The sequence below is a fragment of the Rutidosis leptorrhynchoides genome, chromosome 8, assembly GCF_046630445.1.
Source record: "Rutidosis leptorrhynchoides isolate AG116_Rl617_1_P2 chromosome 8, CSIRO_AGI_Rlap_v1, whole genome shotgun sequence".
Classification (NCBI taxonomy): Eukaryota; Viridiplantae; Streptophyta; class Magnoliopsida; order Asterales; family Asteraceae; genus Rutidosis; species Rutidosis leptorrhynchoides.
Window position 1 is genome coordinate 60,690,413 of NC_092340.1, and position 6,974 is coordinate 60,697,386.

The following is a 6,974-nucleotide window of genomic DNA, read 5'->3' on the forward strand; positions in this document are numbered from 1 at the left end:
TAAAGTTGTAGATAATAATCACACAGAAGAACCTTCACAGGAAGAAGAATCTGTTGTCAATCAAGAAAGTGGTGATCAGTCATCAAATACCACTTTGGATCTCATTGTTCCTACTAGAAAATCATCTAGAAACATAGTTCCTCCAAAGCATCTTGAGGACTATGTTGTGGATTCTACAAGTTTGCCTAAACCTAGTTCTTCTTCTCAGACACATGTGTCTGACTTTGCTATAGCAAATTACTGCTTCTATTCTTGTTTTCTTTCACTAATTGAGCCTAAAGAAGTAGATGAAGCATTAGCTGACAATGATTGGGTTGAGTCTATGACTGAAGAATTGACATAATTTGAAAGGAATGATGTTTAGGAATTAGTTTCCAAAGCCTGCTGATAAAACTGCAATAGGCACAAATGGGTTTTTAGAAACAAGGTTGATAAAGATGGTATTGTAATCAGAAATAAAGCAAGGTTGGTTGCTCAAGGGTACAGACAAGAAGAAGGAATAGACTATGATGAGACTTTTGCTCATGTTGCTAGAATTGAAGCTATTAGACTGTTTCTGGCATATGCTGCTCACAAAGATTTCAAGGTGTTTCAAATGGATGTGAAGAGTGCTTTCCTGAATGGTAAATTGAAAGAAGAGTTTTATGTGAAACAACCTCATGGTTTTGTAAATAAGAAATTTCCTAAGCATGTCTACAAACTGAAGAAAGCATTGTATGGTTTGAAGCAAGCTCCCAGAGCCTGGTATGATACCTTGTCAACATTTCTTCTAGAAAAGAATTTTTCCAGAGGAGCCATTGACAAGACTTTGTTTATCAAAAAGGACAAAGGTGAGGTGTTACTTGTTTAAATTTATGTTGATGACATTATTTTTGGGTCTACAAATCCACACTTGAGAAAATGGTTTTCTGACATTATGTCTGAAGAGTATAGAATGAGTAATTTATGTACTTTAAACTATTTTCTTGGGTTGCAAATAAAACAGAGTTATGAGGGCATTTTTATTAACCAAAGTAACTACATTTATGACATGTTAACTAAATATGGTTTTAAAAATTGTTCTTCTTTAAGAACTCCAATGAGTGTTTCTGAAAAGCTTGATAAAGATGAATCTGGAAAACTTTCATGACCCGTCCTAATCCATCTGGACGAAGTCCATATCGATTATAAACGATTCACAATAGTTGATTTCATTGCGAGGTACTTGACCTCTATATGATACATTTTACAAACATTGCATTCATTTTTAAAAAGACAAACTTTCAATACATTGAAAGTTGACGGCATGCATACCATTTCATAATATATCTAAACTATAAATGACTTGATAATAATCTTGATGAACTCGACGACTCGAATGCGACGTCTTTTGAAATATGTCATGAATGACTCCAAGTAATGTCCCTAAAATGAGCAAATGCACAACGGAAGATTTCTTTCGTACCTGAGAATAAACATGCTTTCAAGTATCAACCAAAAGGTTGGTGAGTTCATTAGTTTAACATAAATAATCATTTCCATCATTTTAATAGACCACAAGATTTTCATTTTCAGTTCTCATAAATAAACGTCCCATGCATAGAGACAAAAATATCATTCATATGGATTGAACACCTGATAACCGACATTAACTAGATGCATATAAGAATATCCTCTATCATTCCGAGAAACCCTTCGGACATGATATAAAACAACATCGAAGTACTAAAGCATCTGGTACTTTGGATGGGGTTTGTTAGGCCCAATAGATCTATCTTTAGGATTCGCGTCAATTAGGGTGTCTGTTTCCTAATTCTTAGATTACCAGACTTAATAAAAAGGGGCATATTCGATTTCGATAATTCAACCATATAATGTAGTTTCGATTACTTGTGTCTATTTCGTAAAACATTTATAAAAATTGCGCATGTATTCTCAGCCCAAAAAAAAATATAAAGGGTAAAAAGGCAAATGAAACTCACCTAATGTATTTTGTACTTAAAATACATATGACAACATTTAACAATGCAGGGTTGGCCTCGGATTCGCGAACCCTTTCCAAAGCTTTTCCAAAAAGAATTGCCAACGACGGGGCTCGAACCCGCGACCTCCCGAATACCCGCTAACCCCTTAACCATCAGTTCTGTCCTGTCTTTCTGTCTTTATACTCCAGTTAATATTATTTAACCTGGTTCAACTGTTTTCCCTAGTTCACCTTCTTTATTTTCCCAATTTGATCGACCAAAACATTTATCAATCCACACCAGTTACGAATCAATTTTAATTAGAATATTAATGCGAATTGTAACAACAAAATGTAATTGAATTTTAAAAAAATATATATAAAAGACTGCACAGCAGTCTGTTCTTCGTGAAACAAAAACAAAAAATATATAACTCAAAAAAATTCAGATTAATTGGAAACAATTGGAAAACATAACTAATTCTTATTTGCTTTAGAATGTATAAAAGAAACAGACCGTTTATGATGTACGTAAATCTTCAAACAAGAAAACAAATTAAACGGATTTATTCACTGTAGCGTTTTTATGAAGAACATGAACTCAAACCTTGATTTCAATATTGAGAACGTTTTAGACGATAGTTATAACATGAAAAAGGTTCCAATTCGCTCTTATAAACTTTCTCAATTCTCAATTGAAACAGAAACTTCAACATTTTTACGAATTTTGTGATGAACTGACTGTTGACTTTTAAATTTCGAAAGTTTGACTTAAAAATTAAAGATCGATATAACGAATTGAAATCTGATACTTTGTAGAAAGATTTAGTAAATGACTTCTAACAAAACTGCGTTAACACAATTTAAAATTTCACTTGAATTCATAGTATTTGAAAATTTATACAAGAACAGAGTTACGACTTTGTTCTTCCTTTTAATTTCTGATTTTTGTTTCCTTTCAGCTCGAATTAAATTAGTAGAGTATCAAATAGATACTAAGAGATATATTTACAGCTAAGATCGTTCAATTTCCATTTGTTTTCTAGTTAGATTTGGCTCCACACAATATTCCATCAGGTACAATTAAAATAAAAAAATATAGAAGAATACGACTCTAAACAGAAATTTGGATTCTATCTGTGAGTTTATAGTCGCCTGGGATCAATTGCACGACAGAAAAATCAATCTCTGATGGGGATGTTAAACTGAATTTGATTCCCCTAATTATTATACGTATTTATCTATATATTTATACTGTATTTTTAGATATACCTATATATGTATCTGAATATATACATACGGTATTTGGTATATGTATCAGTATATCTATATATCTGTAAATCTGTAACCGCATATGTATGTATATATAATCTGTTTTTATATCTGTTAGTTTATATAATTAATTATTAAATATCTTAGTAATAATAATATTTGTTAATATTAATAGTAGTAATTCTCATAATTATACTAATAATAATAATAATAATAATAATTATATTAATAACTAAAATTCATAATTATAATAATAACAATAATAGAAATAACAATATTAATAATTAATGTTAGTTTTTATAGTAATACTTATATTAACAGTAAAAATTAAATACTATTAATAACAATGTTAATAATGAAATTCTTAATAATAATAATAATACAATTAATAATATTAATATTAATAGTAAAGTAATAATAACAACTTTGTTTTACATTATAATTAAATTTAATAATTTAATATCACCTATTATTATTTAAGTGATATGTATATATATAATATAACATATACAGAATATTTAATATCATTTTATATATAATACAATATTCATATATCATTAATTATGTACATAAGTCATATATATATATTTTATATAGATTCATAAAAGTTTACTTATTTTGTATCTTATTTTACGTTTTTAATTTCAATTGATTAAAGTGCATTTTATTAATTCAAAATATTATATATACACTAATATTTATATTTATATCTATATATTTCTATATTTATTTATTTACATATTTATTTACACACAGTGGTTCGTGAGTCGTTGAAAATGGTCGAAGTCAAATGAATCTATGTGAACAGTTCAAAAATTCTTAAGACTCAACTTTTCAAACCTTGCTTATCATGTCGGAATCATAGTAAGATTAAGTTTAAATTTGGTCGGAAATTCCCGGGTCATCACAGAAACCCACTTGTCAATCAACCTATAGAGGTATGATTGGATCTTTGCTATATTTAACTGCAAGTAGACCTGATATAATGTTTGCTACATGTCTTTGTGCATGTTACCAATCTGATCCTAGGGAGTCTCATTATAAAGTTGTGAAAAGAATTTTTAGGTACTTAAAAGGTACCCCTAACCTGGGTCTTTGGTATTCTAAAGACTCAGGGTTTGATCTAATTGGTTACACAGATGCAGACTATGCAGGTTGCAAATTAGACAGAAAAAGCACTTCTGGTGAATGTCAATTGCTAGGTGGAAAGTTGGTCAGCTGGTCTAGTAAAAAGCAAAATTATGTGGCTACTTCCACAGCAGAAGCTGAATATGTTGCTGTAGGAAGTTGTTGTGCTCAGTTACTTTGGATGCAACATCAACTTCTGGACTTTGCGTTAACATTGACCAACACTCCAATAATGTGTGACAATGAAAGTGCAATTGCTATTACTGAGAATCCAGTGTTTCACTCAAGAACTAAGCATATTGAAATCAGGCATCATTTTATAAGGGATTGTGTTGAAAATGGCAAAGTGTTTTTAAAGCATATTGACACTAAGGATCAATTGGCAGATATTTTTACTAAAGCACTTCAAGAGAAAAAGCATTTCTATCTTCTTGGACAACTTGGAATGTTAATTCCATCAATTGAAATGTTGTCCAATGATGATATTCCCTAATATGTTGTTGGGAAAAATTTTTTTATTAGAGTCTGGATGACGTCATGTTTTTCAGAATCTGGATGACATCATGTTATCCAGGGTCTGGGAAAGTTTACTCTGGTGTATTTTTACTGTAAAATCGTTTCCTTATTTTGTCAAGTAAAGTTTTTCTTTATTCTATTTCCTAAAATAAAAGGGGGTAAATGGTAACTTTTTCAAAATTTTGTCAGGAGTATTTATTTTGTGCATATCTCTCCTATTTGTACTCTTCAAAATCTTCTTCAAGCTAATCTCCTATAATAAACCCTAATTCCTCTCATTCGATCATCATCTTCTTCAAAAATTCTCTCAGTTTTCAAAATTCGCTCGTGTTCTTGAAAGTTTTTGTTGAAGCTAAATGGCAAATTCAAAGTTCATCCCTTTTGTTCTTGTACCCTCCGATAACATGATTAGGGCGAAAGATTCCAGAGGAGGAAAAGATGTACAGGTTTCGGCTAATAACAGGGTTGCTTGTGGTACTATTCCGTAGAATTTTGCTAATGAAGGGTATGAGGATTTGGTATTGTTCATGCGAAATCACCCTTTGAAGGATGCTTTCTTCAAGACAACGATCATGTTTCCAGAGATGTTAGGAGAATTTTGGTATACTTGCGTTGGGAACAGAGAAGCTAGAACTATCACTGGTACTTATAGAGATGGTAACAATTCGTTAACTCTTACTGAAAATCGTTTAAGAATTGCTTTGAATCTTCCTGTTCAAGATAACTTTGTTAGAACTGTGTCCAGATCTGCTATAAAATCTTGTTTTCCTATGGTTGGTCAACCTTTAACTGATTCATCTGTTAAGATTAGTATGTTTTCTCCAAGGTGGATGTTTTTGTTGTTGAATATTATTAGAAGTCTGAGTTTCAAGTGTGGTAGTCTGACTGAGATTAATAATTTTGAGGCACATCTGTTTCATGCTATAGTCACAGGGAGGAATATTCATTTTGCACGTTTATATTTCAATGAACTCTTGGTTCTCACTGAAAAAATTCCAAGGGATCATAATGTGCCTTTTATCAGAATCTTAAGTTTAATGTTTGAACAAGCTATGACTCCTGCTTTATATGATGGACTTAAAGTGTTTCGTGTGTATGAGTATACATCTATTCCAGAATGTAGTGTCAGAATGTTTCACAGCCACATTGTGAATGATCAAGAAGTTACTCTTACTCCTGCTATGATGCATTGGGTCAATCTTGACCGTGCAGACCAACCTACAGATTCTGAGCAATCAGAGTCTGCAGGGGCCTCTTCCTCAGAATTTGAGCAATCAGGGTCTGCAGAAGATCACAACATTGGTCAACAATCTTTAGAATCTGAGCAATCAGATTCTACCCCCACACAAACTCCACCCCATGTTGTTACACAAACAGAGCAGGCTGAAGACATGAATGAGGAACTCTCACCTCATTCTAACCCATCTCCACCCACTGCTACTGAGCAAATTTTCCACTCAACCCACCTTATGAACCCACCAGTTCATATAGAGAATACCACCATAATTAAAACCTTAGATAATACAGCACTTGTGGATTCACCTCAAAAATTCACTATGAAGAGTGTTTCTCGTACTACTCCATCACTTCTACTAGAGGTTGGTGAGAGGAGTGTTTTGACCCAACCTGAACTTGGTAGGATAGTTAACTTAGATACCCACATTACAGTCACTGAAGAAACCCACTCAATTGACTTACATGAAGAAGTCCCAATCCTGAACTCAAATAACCAAATCCAAAAACCAACTGAAATGGCCAAGCCAACTTTTACCCCAGACTTAAGTCTGCCACTACCCACCCAAAATGTTCCATCCTTACACATTCTTGCACAGGCTGCCAATGTCACACTCATGTCACAGGGTGAGATACATGCTTCAAAACCTTCTATGTCCAAAGATCAGTTTTCTTTACAACAGGAAGGCTGTGAGGACATACCAACCCTACCCTCATCCATTGGCACTACTTCTCAGACTGAGGCACTAGTCACCATGGTTGGCCTACATCAGGCTTTGACCAAGTTGACTAAGGAGTTTGATGACAAGCTTTCTGTTGTGCAGTCTAAGATTAATAATCTTAACTTTAATAATAATTTTGTTTCTAAAGATGAGTTGATGAA